A 12,485-nucleotide genomic window follows, 5' to 3' on the forward strand; every position below is an offset into this window, starting at 1 on the left:
ATTTCTATAGAAGGCTTACATGAAATACATTATGAACTTTGAGATGAGGAGGTAAAAGAAGCTCGTAAGCTAAGTCACTTACTTTCTTTGAATTCAGATCAGGCTCACAATATCTGGGGGATAACTTCTTATACTCCCCAAGAGATAAAGAACTTCTTTTGGGCCGTACTCGAATGAAAACCAAAACCTTGGTATCCAAAACATCGATTTTCACTTCTGAACTCATTGTTCTGAATCCTTAAAACAGGCATGACTCCTGAGAAGTATTCTAGAGAAAGGGTCTTCCTTTTTTAAACAGAATCTTTCTTTTATTTTAGAGAGGGAATAATTATAAGATCAAAAAGGGAGATTCTTACTCCTGTATACCTCGAAGGCTGGGGGAAATCTTACATTCTACCCCACTTAAAAAAGTGCGAGATGTCCTCATCTCGCAAGGTAGAGGACAACTCTTTTTCTTAAGATCCAATTTTATTCTGGGGTTTCTTATATTCTGGTCAACCCAACAGAATACTGGGATAAATATCCCTTATATAGAACTCATCATTAAATAACAATTCATTCAGATCATATCATTCATATCTTTAACATAATAATGGTCCATTAGACCGAAAAATTTCCTTTTGAACATTCCTCCACGGGAAATTCAGTCAAGTAAGTTCTCAATTTGTCATCCCTTAACTTGATCTATCGACGGTCAAGTGTTAACAGTAACAATTTGACAGCACAACCCACTAATCTCATAGTGATTTGCTGAAATCATTATCATCATTCTAGTTATGAATATCATCACAGGGACTCGTCCCATTCATCCTCATTGTGGTTTCTCTCAGGTTGTTATATTTCAACTAAAATTCAAAAATCATCATTTTGCAATCAGAATCCAAATCAATTCATCAATTCTCAAACAGAATTAAAAATCATATCAACCACATTCAAAATCATCATCTGGATAGCATTAACACTTATAATTTCAAGTCTTAGATTTACTCGTATATACTGTTAGTAAAGAGCTGCAGTTATACTCTCGGTATATACGGGTAGTCACGGCCCTTGGAATTATAAGGTAAATACCATCATGTCTGGCCTCAAGCAAGTCAGGGATTTTATATAATTGCGGTACTTCTATCTGAAGACCCAATTACCAAATTACGAATTTCAGTTTGAATATCAAATTGTATGACTTATATCACACAATTACAACCTTTTTGTGCGTCTTGATAAACTTTTGACATAATTAGCTCCTCAGTTGATCTTATTGGAGATCTATGACATATGTTTGATAAACAGAATTTTCTTTATCCGATCGTCCGTAAACAATCACTTAAATAAAAAAAACATTTGTATATTTATATACAAGTTGCAATAAGTACATAGAGTGGCTCGGCTCCAAAATTCAAAATCTCCTCGAGAGATGCATAAGACGACGGTACTGGGCCATAGTCATGCCCTGTTACATAATTTCTCTAATTGCGAAGGGGGCTATTATTTTCTCCTTAGGAATAAATCGACTAAAGAGTCTATAAACTCAGCAAGCAAGTCTGAAATTTTGAGGCATTGAATGATATAGAATGACACCACGCGTCATTTTCAGCTTTATCAAAATCATGGCCAATGAGGTTCTGCCTCAGCATTGCATGCTGGTTGCAAGGGGCGTGGATATATAGCCCTGCAAACCACTTATGCTGTTGTCTCTCCACTAGGTTAGGAAAATATAATTCCTCGAAATGGCATGCGAGTCTTGCTCGGCTTGTTTGAGTTGAAGCGGAAGAGATGAGATGTTCTTAGGCAAATGCAATCATATCTTGAGACTTGGTGAGGTCGGGAATACCAGATAAATGGGGAACTGCCATCTATAAAAACAATTCCTTTGATTAAAATTTCTTCAATAAAGAAGCTTACGGAATGAAAATACTTTATGAAAATGCTGTTTCTGAATTCTTATTACCAATTTCAGATAAGAATTTAATTATCCTTATTAGCTTTCAATTTGGCTCTGATACCAACTGTGAGATCCCCCTGTTCCCACACCGAGCAAAAGATTTGGGTACTAGCAGCAGAAGTAGCACTTCTCGCGCGGGACAGGGGTCCCACATTCGGGGCCTCGTCCACGGATATCCGGACAAGAGACTAATCCGTCGGTTTTTCCAAAACCGGACTCAGAAAAACTTTCCTTACCCAGAAAGCACGGGCGATTCCACCAGGATAACTTTTTACTCTAACGTAGTCAAGACCATTACTGATCAAGCTGATCCGATTGCACCTATAAAGATACTCGGTCAGATCAAGGAAGAAACTTGCACTTGGATCATTGGGATCAACGCTTTTTTCCCCATCAAGGAGGCACAGTCGTTGATTCCTATCCATAGAACAATTACTATCCGGGATTTACTTTATCTATCGTAATAATAGAAATTGAGTCTCGATTTACGGATCCATCAGTCCAGCCTAACCCCATCCAGTCCCATGGGTTAGCCAACCGCCCAACCATTGTAGTGATGGGATCCAATTTGGAATTTGGTTAGGTTTTGTCCCGGGTACCAAGGAAAAGAGTTCCAAGGCCCCCTAGCCGGAAGTTCATGCAAACCTAAAATTAGCCACACCACTACTTACACACCCACCAATATGAAATTGCCTTTTCACAGATTCAACCAGTTTTAAAACAATCCTTTAATGAAACCATAGTACCACTGATCACAATCTTCCAAATTATCCGGTTGATTCTTAATTTCCCATCATTCCTTCATCAGAGTATCTATGGCATCATTGGCAACTAGAACACTCACCACCTGTCCACTCATCAGGGGCCTTTTCAATAGTTCCTAGCCCATAATACTCGGCAATATAATCACTTATAAGAATCAAGATGGACTCTCGTTGAAGATCAGCAAGATCAACCAACAGATCCATATAAAGAGCCATGGACTCATCCATTGAAGACCAGCAAGGTCAATCAACCAGATCCATGCCCGGTTTCACAAAACAACTCTTACTCCTTGTTCCAATATCTTCCTCGATGCGCGTGTGGGTATCCTAGGCAAGCCAGAGCCCGAGCACCGTATGGTCAGCACCCTCTAGGATCCTTCGCAGGTGACCTAGCGCTTCACTCATAGGCCGCTTCCTTGGTCCCTCATCCACGGTACCGGAAGCTCACCATTTTAATCGAACCGAGGCTGGTCAAGACCTCGGTCGACCTTGCTACGCGAGACGTCCTCCATTGACTCTCCGTCAGCAGTTGCAACTTTATCAGTTAGGTCTCCACGACCTTAATCACAAGATGGTCAAAATGCTTTCCCAGCATTCTTGACATAAAACAGTCATTTACAAACAGCATTTACAAATAGTTTACAATACAGTTTCTATATTAACTCTCATTTTTCCACATTATCCCTCATCAATCCACATTACTTATTCCATATTCCATTTATATGTATACTCATCCCATCACATCATTTTCCATCTCATCACTTCAGATTCCTTGACATCACATATCATATATTCACATCCATACATATATCCACATCCACATCCACATCCACATCCACACACATCCATACATCCACATCTACATCCATACATCTATTTTCACATCCACATCCACATCCACATCCACACACATCCATATATCCACATCCACATCCACACACATCCATACATCCACATCTACATCCATACATCTATTTTCACATCCACATACATGCACATTCATGCATCCTCATCCATACATCCACATCTACATGCACATTCACATCCATACATCCACATCTATATGCGTACATTCACATCTACATGCATACATCCACAACCACATTCATACATCTACAACTACATGCATATATCCACATCTCCATGCATGCATCCACATCCACATCCACATTCACATCCATACATCTACATCTACATGCATACATCCACCTCCACATTCACACCCACATCTATACATCTATATCTACATGCATACATCCACCTCCACATTCACACCCACATCTATACATCTACATCTACATGCATACATCCACATCCACATTCACATTCACATCCATACATCTACATCTACATCTACATGTATACATCCACATCTCCATGCATACATCCACATCCACATTCACATTCACATCCATATATCTACATCTACATGCATACATCCACATCTCTATGCATACATCCATATCCACACTCATACATCCATACATCCACATACATACATCCATTTCCTCATTCCCATTCATATAACCCCATACGCCTTCTTATCTATTCTTTTTCATCACCCTATCACAACCCATATTCATCTTATCTCATCACATACACTTCTTATCTCATCCCATACACATCTTATCACATCTTAACTCTTCTTATCACATCCTAACTTATCTCATATGTATCTTATCACATCTCATACACCCCTTATCACATCCTAACTCATCTTATCACATCCTAACTCATCTCATATACATCTTATCACATCCTAACTCATCTTATCACATCCCAACTCATCTCATATACATCTTATCCCATCACATACACTTCTTATCTCATCCCATACACATCTTATCACATCTTAACTCTTCTTATCACATCCTAGTTTATCTCAGATGCATCTTATCACATCTTATCACATCTCATACACCCCTTATCACATCCTAACTCATCTCATATACATCTTATCACATCCTAACTCATCTTATCACATCCTAACTCATCTCATATACATCTTATACCATCACATATACTTTTTATCTCATCCCATACACATCTTATCACATCTTAACTCATCCCATAAGTTTTTTTTTTAAGTCCCGTCACATACACTTCTTACCTCATCCCATACACATCTTAACTCATTTTTTTTATGCATACCTCTATGTAAGAATTTCAATTGTGATAAAAGTAACACTTTTACAATAAAATAATCATTCTTTTGTAATATTTTTATAATAAAATAATAATTTATTTATTTTTTTCATTTCTATGCATGAAATTCAAAATAACATTTTTATAATAAAATAATCATATTTTTTCTTTACAGTTTTACAATAAAATAATCATTTTTTTTTCATACCTCTATGCATGAAATTCAATATGCTAAAAGTAACACTTTTATAATAAAATATTCATCTTTTATGCATACTTCTATGCATGAAAATCAATTATGCTAAAAGTAATACTTTTATAATAAAATATTCATCTCTTATGCATAACATAATCTTGGATTAAGGAAAAACTTTATGAAAAGCTTCATTTGGATTGAGAATAGGTCATGAGTATGACCATTTCTTGAGTGTGAGAGAGATATTACATAAAAACCATTAGAATTAAGCATAAATGGAAATTTATGTAATTCTTTACTATCATTCATTAATTACTTCAATAGCATTCAAAAAAAACCATTTCAATTAAGCTTCTCAAGCTTGAGAGGGGTTGAGAAGAGAGAAACATTGAGAATATAGAAAAGATCAAAATTCACCACACTTACCTTACAAATTGCTTGATTCTCTGTTCACGGTAGAGGCCCCCAACCAATCAATTGGTTTAGTATGTTGATGGAGCCACCAATGGAGATTGAAGAAAGAGGGAAGCTCCAATTTCTTACAAATTGGAGAGAATTTTAGGGAATAGTAAATATTAGCATTATTTCAGTATAGTTCTAGAATAGTAAAATTCTCCTCCTTTTTTTTTAAAGGATTCATGTTCTATTTATAGGAGAGGGAGGCTCTAACCAAAGCTAACTGATTTCTAGAATTTTCCAATTTCAGTTTGGTTGAATTTGGACTAGATTTGGACCTAGTTTGGTTCCTTTTTGATTCGGTTTGGTTCCTTTTTGATTTGGTTTGGTTCAAGAGAGAGGAGAGATAAAAATATCACATTATTTTTGAGTTTAAAACTCATTCAAGCATGTGAAATATGCACCTCCTTTAATGGACTCCCCTTCCTTACATATATGTCAAAATGGAATCATTATACCCAAAATATCTCATATTTTTAATATTGCTCATAGTTTTTTACTAATAAACCTTGTACATTTTCAACTCTTCATCTTATGTGAGCATTTACTCATTTTTGGATACCCAAAATATCTCATATTTTTAATATTGCTCATAGTTTTTTACTAATAAACCTTGTACATATTCAATTCTTCATCTTATGTGAGCATTTACTCATTTTTGGGTATCTTCTTTTACAAATTGGATTTATCTCCTCCCTACACATGGATTGATGCTATTGGCCCATAGGAACCTTAATTGGACCATAATCCAAAAATTTCTGAAAATCTAGACCCTTAGGCTAAGGTCCTTTATACCCATTTCCAATTAATTCCAAATACACATTGGAAAGTTCTTTTTGAGTTTTTGTTTCAGGGGAACTTATTTTAATAAGATGAGATAATTTTCTATCCAAAAATTTTAAAAATCTGAATATTCTCTCTCTAGAATATTTTCTCTCTCTATGACAAAACAGGCAAAGACGAGATCTCTTATAATTCTGAAGAGGGAATTGATTACAAGGAAAGATGCTGGATATCTTGAGAGGCTGGGGAGGAATCTTACATTCTCTCCCACTTGAAAAACGTGAGATGTCCTCATCTCACAAACTGAGGGTAATTTCACAAGATGCACAAATATGAGACTGAGAGAAAATTTAATTAAGATTAACCACCAAGAAAAGTCTCAAAGAGAGCAAGACTCAAGACAAGAACAAAGATTTCAACTTTATTTACTCTTGGAACATATACAGCAAGATAGAAGAACTTTTTACAATTCCATAAGCCCGTCCATCATATGGTCACAAAAGCAGCACTCACAAGCTGCACACGTATAAGGTAACTCATCTATGGGAATAATTCGGCTGGATATTGCAGCACCTTTCTCAGTGGTATGAGGTGATCTAACAAAAGGACCTCTAAGAGGCAAGCCGAAAACGGGATAAAGGCATATCTTCTGGTGAGGAAGAAAGCACGCTAGTAAGAAGACCCGCTCAGAAAATCCACCATGCCTTGATCTCATCACGCAGTAGTATCGGGGACCCAAACCCAAGGCTTCAATAACCATAGCCAAGCGGACATTGTTACGGAAGTGCTGTCGCCCCCACGGTGTTACCCTAGTTATATCTCGACAGGTCCGCCATTTGGTCTGAGCTACAGAAGTTCCCAAGTGAGGGAAAAGTGAGTGCTCATACAATTCTATAAAATCCTTCTTCACAGACTCGCTTGCGTCTTGAAGGTGAGAAATCATCATGGATAAAACCAATTCCTGCTCTGCCAAGCCATGAAGGAGATTAAGAAAGAAAGGGTATTGATGGAAGTAAGATTACTGTGAGCGACAAGTAAAAGTTATGACTTATATAAAGAAAGGAGCTAGCGTAACCTAGAAGCCAACGGTATCTTGCCACTGAAGTTTTACCGTCTTTCCGATGATTTGGCTTTGGCACATATTTCTATAGAAGGCCTACATGAAATACATTGTGAACTTTGAGATGAGGAGGTAAAAGAAGCTCGTAAGCTAAGTCACTTACTTTCTTTGAATTCAGATCAGGCTCACAATATCTGGGGGATAACTTCTTATACTCCCCAAGAGATAAAGAACTTCTTTTGGGCCGTACTCGAATGTAAACCAAAACCTTGGTATCCAAAACACCGATTTTCACTTCTGAACTCATTGTTCTGAATCCTTAAAACAGGCATGACTCCTAAGAAGTATTCTAGGGAAAGGGTCTTCTTTTTTTAAACAGAATCTTTCTTTTATTTTAGAGAGGGAATAATTATAAGATCAAAAACTCATGTATACCTCGAAGGCTGGGGGGAATCTTATATTCTACCCCACTTAAAAAAGTGTGAGATGTCCTCATCTCGCAAGGTAGAGGACAACTCTTTTTCTTAAGATCCAATTTTATTCTGGGGTTCCTTATATTCTGGTCAACCCAACAGAATACATGGATAAATATCCCTTATATAGAACTCATCATTAAATAACAATTCATTCAGATCATATCATTCATACCTTTAACATAATAATAGTCCATTAGACCGAAAAATTTCCTTTTGAACATTTCTCCACGGGAAATTCAGTCAAGTAAGTTCTCAATTTATCATCCCTTAACTTGATCTACCGACGGTCAAGTGTTAACAGTAACAATTTGACAGCACAACCCACTAATCTCATAGTGATTTGCTGAAATCATTATCATCATTCTAGTTATGAATATCATCACAGGGACTCGTCCCATTCATCCTCATTGTGGTTTCGCTCAGGTTATTATATTTCAACTAAAATTCAAAAATCATCATTTTGCAATCAGAATCCAAATCAATTCATCAATTCTCAAACAGAATTAAAAATCATATCAACCACATTCGAAATCATCATCTGGATAGCATTAACACTTATAATTTCAAGTCTTAGATTTACTCGTATATATTGTTAGTAAAGAGCTACAGTTATACTCTCGGTATATACGGGTGGTCACGGCCCTTGGAATTATAAGGTAAATACCATCATGTCTGGCCTCAAGCAAGTCAGGGATTTTATATAATTGCGGTACTTCTATCTGAAGACCCAATTATCAAATTACGAATTTCAGTTTGAATATCAAATTGTATGAATTATATCACGCAATTACAACCTTTTTGTGCGTCTTGATAAACTTTTAACATAATTAGCTCCTTAGTTGATCTTATTGGAGATCTATGACATATGTCTGATAAACAGAATTTTCTTTATCCGATCGTCCGTAAACAATCACTTAAATTAAAAAAAAATATTTATATATTTATATACAAGTTGCAATAAGTACATAGAGTGGCTCGGCTCCAAAATTCAAAATCTCCTCGAGAGACGCATAAGACGACGGTACTGGGCCATAGTCATGCCCTGTTACATAATTTCTCTAATTGCGAAGGGTGCTATTATTTTCTCCCTACGAATAAATCGACTAAAGGGTCTATAAACTCGACAAGCAAGTCTGAAATTTTGAGGCGTTGAATGATATAGAATGACACCACGCGTCATTTTCAGCTTTATCAAAATCATGGCCAATGAGAGGTTCTGCCTCAGCATTGCATGCTGGTTGCAAGGAGCGTGGATATATAGCCCTGCAAACCACTTATGCTGTTGTCTCTCCACTAGGTTAGGAAAATATAATTCCTCGAAATGGCGTGCGAGTCTTGCTCAGCTTGTTCGAGTTGAAGCGGAAGAGATGAGATGTTCGAAGGCAAATGCAATCATATCTTGAGACTTGGTGAGGTCGGGAATACCAGATAAATGGGGAACTGCCATCTATAAAAACAATTCCTTTGATTAAAATTTCTTCAATAAAGAAGCTTACGGAATAAAAATACTTTATGAAAATGCTGTTTCTGAATTCTTATTAACAATTTCAGATAAGAATTTAATTATCCTTATTAGCTTTCAATTTGGCTCTGATACCAACTGTGAGATCCCCCTGTTCTGTTCCCACCGAGTAACAGATTCGGGTACTAGCAGCGGAAGTAGCACTTCTTGCGCGGGACAGGGGTCCCACATTCGGGGCCTCGTCCACGGATATCCGGACAAGAGACTAATCCGTCGGTTTTTCCAAAACCGGACTCGGAAAACTTCCCTTACCCGGAAAGCACGAGCAATTCCACCAGGATAACTTTTTACTCTAACGTAGTCAAGACCATTACTGATCAAGCTGATCCGATTGCACCTATGAAGATACTCGCTCAGATCAAGAAAGAAATTTGCACTTGGATCATTGGGATCAACACTTTTTTCCCCATCAAGGAGGCACAGCCGTTGATTCCTATCCATAGAACAATTACTGTCCGGGATTTACTTTATCTATCATAATAATAGAAATTGAGTCTCGATTTACGGATCCATCAGTCCAGCCTAACCCCATCCAGTCCCATGGGTTAGCCAACCGCCCAACCACTGTAGTGATGGGATCCAATTTGGAATTTGGTTAGGTTTTGTCCCGAGTACCAAGGAAAAGAGTCCAAGGCCCCCTAGCCGGAAGTTCATGCAAACATAAAATTAGCCACACCACTTACACACCCAATATGAAATTGCCTTTTCACAGATTCAACCAGTTTTAAAACAATCCTTTAATGAAACCATAGTACCACTGATCACAATCTTCCAAATTATCCGGTTGATTCTTAATTTCCCATCATTCCTTCATCAGAGTATCTATGGCATCATTCGCAACTAGAACGCTCACCACCTGTCCACTCAGGGGCCTTTTCAATAGTTCCTAGCCCATAATACTCGGCAATATAATCACTTATAAAAATCAAGATGAACTCTTGTTGAAGATCAGCAAGATCAACCAACAGATCCATATAAAGAGCCATGGACTCATCCATTGAAGACTAGCAAGGTCAATCAACCAGATCCATGCCCGGTTTCACATTACAACTCTTACTCCTTGTTCCAATATCTTCCTCGACGCACACGTGGGTATCCTAGGCGAGCCAGAGCCCGAGCACCGTATGGTCAGCACCCTCTAGGATCCTTCGCAGGTGACCTAGCGCTTCACTCATAGGCCGCTTCCTTGGTCCCTCATCCACCGTACCGGAAGCTCACCATTTTAATCGAACCGAGGCTGATCAAGACCTCGGTCGACCTTGCTACGCGAGACGTCCTCCATTGACTCTCCATCTCAGCAGTTGTAACTTTATCAGTTAGGTCTCCACAACCTTAATCACAAGATGGTCAAAATGCTTTCCCAGCATTCTTGACATAAAACAGTCATTTACAAACAGCATTTACAAACAGTTTACAATACAGTTTCTATATTAACTCTCATTTTTCCACATTATCCCTCATCAATCCACATTACTTATTCCATATTCCATTTATATGTATACTCATCCCATCACATCATTTTCCATCTCATCACTTCAGATTCCTTGACATCACATATCATATATTCACATCCATACATATATCCACATCCACATCCACATTCACATCCATACATCCACATCTACATCCATACATCTATTTCACATCCACATCTACATGCACATTCACATCCATACATCCACATCTATATGCGTACATTCACATCTACATGCATACATCCACAACCACATTCATACATCTACATCTACATGCATATATCCACATCTCCATGCATGCATCCACATCCACATCCACATTCACATCCATACATCTACATCTACATGCATACATCCACCTCCACATCTATACATCTACATCTACATGCATACATCCACCTCCACATTCACATCCACATCTATACATCTACATCTACATGTATACATCCACATCTCCATGCATACATCCACATCCACATCCACATTCACATTCATACATCTACATCTACATGTATACATCCACATCTCCATGCATACATCCACATCCACATTCACATTCACATCCATATATCTACATCTACATGCATACATCCACATCTCTATGCATACATCCACATCCACATTTATACATCCATACATCCACATACATATATCCATTTTCTCATTCCCATTCATATAACCCCATACGCCTTCTCATCTATTCTTTTTCATCACATCCATTCTCACCCTATCACAACCCATATTCATCTTATCTCATCACATACACTTCTTATCACAACTTAACTCTTCTTATCTCATCCCATACTCATCCCATACACATCTTATCACAACTTAACTCTTCTTATCTCATCCCATACACATCTTATCACATCTTAACTCTTCTAATCACATCTTAACTTATCTCATATGTATCTTATCACATCTTATCACATCTCATACACCCCTTATCACATCCTAACTCATCTTATCACATCCTAACTCATCTCATATACATCTTATCACATCCTAACTCATCTTATCACATCCTAACTCATCTCATATACATCTTATCCCATCACATACACTTCTTATCTCATCCCATACACATCTTATCTCATCTCATATACATCTTATCCCATCACAGCGACTTCTTATCTCATCCCATATACATCTTATCACATCTTAACTCTTCTTATCACATCCTAGCTTATCTCATATGCATCTTATCACATCTTATCACATCTCATACACCCCTTATCATATCCTAACTCATCTTATCACATCCTAACTCATCTCATATACATCTTATCACATCCTAACTCATCTTATCACATCCTAACTCATCTCATATACATCTTATCCCATCACATACACTTCTTATCTCATCCCATACATATCTTATCACATCTTAACTCATCCCATAAGTTTTTTTTTAAATCCCGTCACATACACTTCTTACCTCATCTCATACACATCTTAACTCATTTTTTTAAGGCATACCTCTATGCAAGAATTTTAATTGTGATAAAAGTAACACTTTTACAATAAAATAATCATTTTTTGGGTAATATTTTTATAATAAAATAATAATTTATTTATTTTTTTTCATTTCTATGCATGAAATTCAAAATAACATTTTTATAATAAAATAATCATTTTTTTTCTTTATAATTTTATAATAAAATAATCA

Source organism: Cibotium barometz, chromosome 60 (genome assembly GCF_041138505.1).
Source record: "Cibotium barometz isolate CiBa-2024 chromosome 60, ASM4113850v1, whole genome shotgun sequence".
Classification (NCBI taxonomy): domain Eukaryota; kingdom Viridiplantae; phylum Streptophyta; class Polypodiopsida; order Cyatheales; family Cibotiaceae; genus Cibotium; species Cibotium barometz.